The sequence below is a fragment of the Sphaeroforma arctica genome (assembly GCF_001186125.1).
Source record: "Sphaeroforma arctica JP610 unplaced genomic scaffold supercont1.405, whole genome shotgun sequence".
Classification (NCBI taxonomy): Eukaryota; class Ichthyosporea; order Ichthyophonida; genus Sphaeroforma; species Sphaeroforma arctica.
In genome coordinates this window covers 67,471-75,932 of record NW_014040153.1, presented here as the reverse complement: position 1 = coordinate 75,932, position 8,462 = coordinate 67,471, and the positions used below count along the sequence as shown (strand labels likewise).

General features: G+C 41.4%; 1 non-coding gene across 1 annotated transcript; it reads left to right on the top strand.

Moving 5' to 3' along the window:
- Window positions 1-8,361: 8,361 nt before the first annotated feature.
- SARC_30121 lies at window positions 8,362-8,445 on the top strand. Its single transcript has one exon. It is a non-coding gene; the product is annotated as a tRNA-Tyr (tRNA).
- Window positions 8,446-8,462: the final 17 nt, after the last annotated feature.

Sequence of the window (8,462 nt, the reverse complement as noted above, 5' to 3'; positions counted from 1 at the left end):
TGCCTATCTTGGCTACTAATGTGACCCCCCCCCCCCCATGGTGTTTTGCCACAGGCTGTTGTGCCATTCTTTAAGAACGTGTTGTTTGTGTTTTCGACTATCATTGGATCTTGTTCTAGTAATGACAGGAATTTGGAAAACCACGTTGCGTTTGGGTAGTACGGAACGCATATCGTAATGCTTGTGGCTTCCTCTATGACTTTGTCTAACACATCTGGTATTAGTTCCCAGGGAGGATTCGCCCATGCTTGTATTTCATCTGCCCACTTTTGTAGAAGCGCGTTTTGTTCTTTGGTGTAGAACTTTGCGGTTTGAGCATTGTGTGCGGCTGCAAATAGATCGATGATGAATTTACCAAACAGGCCTACTAAGATGGGCATGTTTGTTTCTAGGTCAGTGCATTCCTGACCATTGTGTATGTGCTCATTGGCTTTTTTCAACACATTCGATGTTTTTATGTTGAATGTGTCTTCGTGTAGTCTTGACAATCTGTCAGCAACTTTATTATCTTCGCCTGGCCCGTGTATGATAGTGAAGTGGTAATGGAATGTTTCCGCTGTTCTTTTCGCGAGCATGGGATGTAGCGTTTGCTGTTTGTTCATATGGTATAACGCTTTGTGATCTGTTCACAATGTTATATCGCCGCCTTTGATGTATTCTGAAAAATGTTCCAGACTGTATACGAGTGCTAACAACTCTTTAGTATTTATCCCATATCTTTGTTGTACAGAGTTGAGACCTTTTGAGAAATAGAGTATATCTCTTCTGACTCCATCTACAATTTGGAACAGACATCCTCCTATGCCATAGTCACTTGCATCGTTCATGATCTGAAACGGTACTCCATCTACTGGATACGCCAAAGTTGCTGAGCATGCAATGGCATCTTTGAGTTCTTCCCATTTCTTAATGAGCTCTGGTATCCAAAGATTGGCTATATTTTGATTCATTTTGCCTTTCATGAGATTGCGGAAGTGTTGCGTTATGTATGCAAACTGAAGTATGTGGTCTCGCATGTACTTTGCTAGACCGACTGCTCGATGTAAGCCACGCTTGGTTCTTGGTAAAGGCCAGTCAATCATGCTTTTCTGTTTCCCTGGGTCTGTTTTGAGCCCTTTGGTAGTTACTTTGACGCCTAATATATTGACTGTCTTGACTGCAAACGCACACTTGTTGTGATTTAGCTTGAAGTTGGCAGCATTAAGTCTTTGATGACTTCGCGTACTGTTTGTCTCTGTTCTTTTTCTGACATACTAATGTCATCAACATATACTTGTACCCCTTTAATGTCAATGAGGAGGTTGGCCACCACTCTTTGTAATTGTGCTGTTAGCGAGTACAGTCCAAATCATGAAAATGTGAAGAAGTGTTGCCTATCTTCATACACTTTAAAGTGGTGGAAGCCTCCTGTTAAGTCCAGTTTGGAGAAGGATTGCGCACCTTGTAGGTTGTGGAGTACTTATTTTATCTTTGGTAAACCGAATTTGTCGTGTTCAAGGTGATAGTTTACTTCTCTTAAGTCTAAAAATGTGCGGACCTTCTTTGACAGACCTGTCTGTTCAAATTCTCCTGTATATAGTTGTGGCAGGCTCACTCGTGTGGATGTTGCTCTTTTGTATATGTGTCCATCTTTGACCCATTTCTGAACATTTTCATATGTTTCTGGTATGTATTTGTGTGGAACAAAGTTCACTTTAGCATGACGAATGTTCTTTGCTTTAACCTCTTGACTTGGTTTCTCTCCTGAGCCTGGTAGATTGCAGTGTACATCTGGTGGGATTTGACCATTTTGTTCCAACAAGTCTGATAGTGATTTTCTGAATCCTTCCTGTTCATTTTCAGGGTCTTCTTCATGTGGTGTAAGAAGTGATTCCCATTTGGCATCTGTTGGTATTAGTGGGTTGAATATACCTACTAAGTATATGCCCAAGTATGGTAGGATGTCCATTCCTAATAGGATTGGTGATTTCTTGTCTGGGAGGTCAAGTACCTCGAAGCAGTTTGAGGGTTTTCTGCCTCCGTGATTTATATCACATACTTCTGTGAAGCCTGTGCTTTGTACTCTTGCATCTGATTGTGCGAGTTGTATGTATACCGGTTGTGCTTTTACAGATAAGTATAGTGCAGTTACTACACTTCGGTCCATACTAGAGCGTTGTGCCCTTGAATCTACTAGTGCATTGTATGTGGTGCCATTGATTTGTATGTCTATGTGCAATCTTTGGTCTCGTGGATTCGGAAGTATAGAAATGGGTGTGTAATCAATATCATTCGTATTTATTAACAACGTTTTTTCATCAGGGTGTGCATTCACACTGTCTACCATGTTTATCATGTTAGCCTCCGACCACCAAGCCTTTCATATATTTTCATCCATCTCTTGCATCTTATTGCCATTGGTAATGGCCAACTGGTCAACAAGGACGGTTTGGTTCTGTTGCGCTTCTCGTGCTTCTGCCTTTCGACGGTTGTTTGCCGCTTTGTTGGGGCACCTGCCGAACGCATGTGATGAGGGGTTTATACCACAGTGTGGGCAAGGTCGTGGTCCTCGCGGTGCTGGGGTGTCAGTGGCCTGTCCTATGGGACGACTTCTGCCTTGCCCTCCTGGTGGACCTCCACCTCTCGGTGGGCCACCCCCTCTTGGTGGTCCCCCCCTCTGGGTGGACCCCCTAGAGGGATGTCCGGTCTTGGTCGAGTGACTCGCGGTTCACGAGCAAGTGCATTTTTCGCTCGTTTGTTTTCACGTTTGCGATTAGCTTGTGTGATTGTTGCTTGTCTGATCATGTCTTCGGTGAGTTCATGAAATACTTTCTCTGAGATGTCAGATAAGTGTCCACTACTACCGTCTGGTTTGCCTGAGCCTTGATCAGTGTGTCTGTTTCTGTTTGTAAACCGTACATTACTAGCACTTGGTAACGTGATGCTTTGAGGAGTTGTCAATTGATAGCCTCTCTCTCCGTACTCTTGTAACGTTTCTCCAACTCATACACTGTGCGACGCAACCTTGCTGCTCGTACTTCGACAATCATACGAGTGTCATGGAAGTTGTTGAGCAACTTCTCCAGTAGATAGTCTACTGGAATGTGACGTAGGTTGTCAATGACTAATATGTTGTAGTCCTCCACATCAGTGAAGTCTTGCCAAAGCTTTTTTGTACTACGTATATTGTTGAGTGCAGTGCGCGATACTTCGGTTGTATATGTCTGTCTGAGCAGTTCTTGTACTAGTGAGAGGTACTGTATCAATGGCATGTTTGTGCTCACAAACAAGTCTTTGGCTACAGATACAAACTTAATTGTATCACGACAATTAGCCATGCTGACATACTTGTCTACGGGCCACTTACGGAACTCACTCATATTGAGAAGTTTGTTCAGTTCTGGTTCTGAAGCTTTGTCCTTCTCGTGAGATCTAATTAGAGTTAACTCGCTCATGAAGCCACTGATCGCAATGCACTCATCGTGATCACTTTTGTCACAGTTATTCATAGCTTTATTATATAGCTCTACTAACCACTCGTCTATTGCTGGAACTAGTCGCTTGGGTTGTTGTTCATGGACTGCTTTGCGCAGTTTGTGAAATGCTCTGATGTCAATGGGATCGTCCGCTGTTTGCGCATACAACTTGTCTGCTGTGTAGTAGTTGCTCTCATAGATTGTCTTATCCAAGACTATGTTGTACTTACTCATCGCTGGATCTATTGGAGCTCTTGCTGGTGTGGACTCATCGTCCATGTGCATCGCTCTATCCCCATTGTACGGGGTATAAGTGCGCGACGATGCGTGCGAAACTGGCATTTTGGTTGCTGTTTCTGGACGCGTCCTGGTCGTACGACTTGTGTTGCCTCTAGTCTCTGTGTTCTGCTGGAGCTCAATTGTGTGCGTAGGCTTCGTCGTGCTGCACGTGTCCTCTGATATGGAGCAGAAGTCATTGACTGGTCTGTGTATTCGAGTATGACACCGTCGTGGTAGAGTTTATTTGTTCCTCCTTGACCTTAAATGTGCCACTCTGTTGTTAATATACCCTTTGGTTCACATGTGGTTAATCACCTGTGTTGTTGTGTCCTTTGTGGTGTCTGGTGACTGTGCTGACTGAGGGTTCTTGTGCTTGATTGGCTTGAACTTGGCTGTCTTTTAATATCTGGGTTTATTAGGAGACTTTTTGGTTTGAGGAGATAAACTTTGGTTTATGTTGATCTATTTTGTATAAACTAGGTTTATTGTGTGGATTTGGTTTTTTAATTTTGTGACCTTGGATTGAGGTTTATAAGTTTTATTTATAAATATATGTTATATTCTTGTACTGCACTTCTGGCTACTTTCTGTTGAGTTCCTACCCAATTTTGGTGGCTGGTACACCCTCTCGTTATATCAGTATGTTGTGTGCACACGTTCAAGGTGGTTATGATGTGTGTGTTGGTGTAGTGCCAACAGTTGTGTGTATTCTTGCAACCGTGTTGCTTGTAGATGCGTGGTAGCAATGTTATTATGCCGTTTGACGTCGTGTGTGATAGTGATGTGTCACTTGTGTGCTATTCAAAGTCGTGAGTATGTGTAGGGCATACTTAAGTTGTTCTGTTATCTTATTGAATCCCTACTTATCTGAGTGATGTCAATCTTACTGGTACACCCTTTGTGTGGATTGCTTTTTTGTTCAGTGTGGTACGTGTTTGTTCTTGCACTTGTGTGTCTAAGGATTGTATTGTGCTAGTATCTCTTTAACCGGTTTGTTGTATGTGATGTCCTTGAAATGTGATACTAGTAATCGATTGTCTATGACTGTATAGCGGGTAACCTGCTTCTCTATGTGGTGTCTGTTCTTGGACTAGAATATGTGCGGTTGAACCTCGTGGTCAGAGTCCTGTATCGTGTGTGACCTCTTGTTTTGGTATTGATGTCCATGGATTGTGGACTCAATTTACGTGTAGTATATTTTAGTAATGTCCATGGATTGTGGTCCTCTGTGTGGACAACTTGTTCCCTGTTTGTCGTATTCGTAATGTGGAGTGCACTACTTAAAGCTCAAATCTTTAGGTCCGTAGTTTGGATTGATCGTAGTTGTACTCCTTGTTTTAGGGTTTGTGATGTCGGATTTCAGTTTGTGATTCTATTTCCACTCTGATTTCAATACCCACTCTTTGTGTACTAAGGAAAGGAACTTACTAATGTTTGTTAGCCTCTTCAGTTTCAACTGATTGCTTTTTTTTATCCCTCTTTTAGTATTTCAGAGTCCAATCTTCTTACTGATTGTGCTATTACTTAGCTATGGCCGACTGATTATGCTGTTACTTAGCTATGGCCGACTGATTATGCTGTTACTTAGCTATGGCTTTTCCTGCGATTTGATGGCGCTGTTAACGAATCTTCCCTTGAGTTATTCCGTGCTTTCTATTTAGTTTTTGTACTTAGTGTTTAAATACTTGTCTTCAATATGGAACTATCCCTAGTAGACTATGATCGGGCTATATTTTGCTCGAGGATGTGAAATCTCACTTTGGTAAGATAAATACCTCGTGTGTGCATGATCTAGCAATGAGATTACCTCGTGTGCGTGAGATCTTATAATGTTTAAGTACGTTTTCTTTGCATGAGCTATCCTTTGTCGATTATGATCGAGTTGTTACTTGCTCATGGATGTGAAATCTCACTTTTGTAAGGGAATTGCCTTATGTGTGTGAGATTTAGCAATGAAGCACCTTGTGCGTGCGAGATCTTATCGTGTAAGTTCTTTTTAGTACACTATATGATTCTTTCTATTAATGTACGTACTTAAGCCTGTGTTTGTGTGAATATACTTGTATGAATATTTGCTCTTTCTTTGTTTAAGCTCAGTATTATTGTTATCCCACGATTGTGTGAATGTGTTCGTGATTTTAAGTGACTATTCCACTTTCTTAGTCTTATCTTGGTGCATGAATTATTGGTGTGCTCTCTCTTTGTTGTTTTAGCTCCAATATACCATGTCTTGTTAGTGTACTTAATGTGTTTTCCTTATCAATGTTGGTGATCAATATTGGTAGAATGTGTGTACGTGTGCGTCTCGTGTGCTAGCTTCTAGAGCCATTTGTGTGCTGTTCTTCTTGTATGACTCACCAATTTTTTAGCTTCCCAACATTGATAAATTAGTCACCTTGACACTTTGCTGGGTTTTCAGAACATCTGTTCACCTAATATGAATATAAAACACGTTATAGCTTCACACAGTCACCTTGGTTGACGGTCTTCACTTTCTTTGTTCTGAGAAGAAGCTGAGTCTTCTCTCATCCTTGAACAAGTTTATCTTGCTGGCTTTTCTTCCTCACTTGCCTGAGGCTTCGTCTCGGCAGTAGGGTGCCTTCCGTCTTTCTCTCTTGGGCCCCTCGTAGTTCTTATTCTAACTTCTAATAAATTTTTGCTAAGTCTAGCTTGGCACTTCACGTTTCTGGTATCTCATAGTTAATGATTCTTTCTTAGCTGGTTGACTTACCGTGGTAAGGATATTGTTAAAAATGTAGAGTTTGAGAGTAGCTAATAAGATGCGACCAGAAGAAACAATAGACCTCTTCTCAAGTGCGAATCCTACAGCTAGGTACAAGTCCTCGCACTGTCTTTATTTGTGTTTAGTATTTTCTACACTAGACTCAATATTTACTTAAGTGTTTCTCTCACACGCGGGAGTCCCGGTATCATCTACCGGTAATCCCGCTATATTTCTGATCACTCTATCATCAGAAATATTAGATCCTAGATCCAAAACTCAGTATTTGATAATCCCGGATTTTGGGTGTAGGATTGGCTTTTCTGACAATCTGGCCCCTGGATGTTACACTTGTGTGTGTGTGCTATTGATTTATTGATAAGTGGGGTCCCACAACTCCTTGTCCCCACTTTTTCTATATAAAAAAGGGCATCATATAAGTCATCAATTATTGAATATCACAAATACAATGTCAATTCGGTACTTCGGACCTACATAGTGTCATGTCCTATGAGATTATGACACGCCATATATGTATGGTAGTATTCACTAGAAACCAGGTGTTGGAAAGGATATGTAACCTTCAGAAGAGGGACATATTAAGTTACTTTTTATATGAATACAAATTCTTTGCGGGTTATGGGCCTTCCCTTTAGCACAATCGCACCCGTTATAAGTGTCACATCTATGGCGCAACACATCAACTTTGGCTGTATACACACTTGCACCATGCACAACACCGCAGCAAGTTCCTACAATACATAACATCTATAAACACTACACATTACACACACGTAAGTGCACATTACGTTCACTTAAGTCATCATAACTGGCATGGAAAGTGTCACCTGGTCAAAAGTAGGCAATAGTTGTAGCAGATGCCTTAAGCCGTCGCGTCTGGTCTGTTTGCCCCGTATACCGCTTCCTTGCACTCGCCAACAGCCACCTTGTTTTCATATTCAAATGTATGACAGACCTCAATCTTCGCAAAACCGGCATCAACGGCTGTACCGCCATCGTATTTGAATATCTTAGTGCCGCATAGGGCGGCACTCACTATGCTCGTAAGGTTAATCAATACCAAATTGTCTACCAGTGCACACTCAATACAAAGGTGATCACTAACTCGGCAGTGAAGCACAACCTACTGGCATCCCCGCCTTCAAGACATACACAGGCAATCCTCGTAACCACCGGGCATTTTAGGTGCCCAACCTCTATATGTCGTAAGTGTGGTGCTACTGATCATGTTGGCAAGAAATGCACCATTAATTATATCGCAAGCAAAGATAGTCTCGTCATATGCCGAATAAGTTGCTGTCGCACATAATGTATGAAATAATGGGAAGAAAATTTCCGGGGGTGTTTGATTTAGAGATAAATAAAATGAGGGGCGTGAGGTAGCCGGAAATCAAAAATCGATGGAAATGCACTCTTGTTATATAAGAATGACTGAGCCAAAATAGAGTTTTGGACCTCGCTTCCACAAGAATAATATTCAGGACATTTTGAATACTTCCTTTTAAATATAATAGCACCGAGAAGTTTTCCCTTAAAAATTACATTCTCAACCTAATTATCGACCCATAAATATGTGAGGAAAAAAAGAGCAGGCCTAAAATGGGCTAAATCAGCGCTAAATTGCAAGGCACAGTTCCAGTCTATATGAGTCGATTACAGAGCCAGAAAGATTATCATTGCAAAGGTCCTACACAGGCCTCGTATACTTTTGGATCCTTCAAAATGTCCCGAAATCACATTTGGTAAAAATAGTCTCATCGATAATAATTGTCCAGAAATGCAATTTGACTCAATGAATTTGAGTCTCACAGGTACAAGAAATTCCAACGGTGTCTAGATAAACTATTTGAGATACAAATAAGTTACAACAATAACAGTAACATCTTCTCTATAGCTCAGTTGGTAGAGCAACCGACTGTAGTGGTTACATATATCGGTAGGTCCCTGATTCGATTTCGGGTGGGGAGATTTTTATGAACTATTTT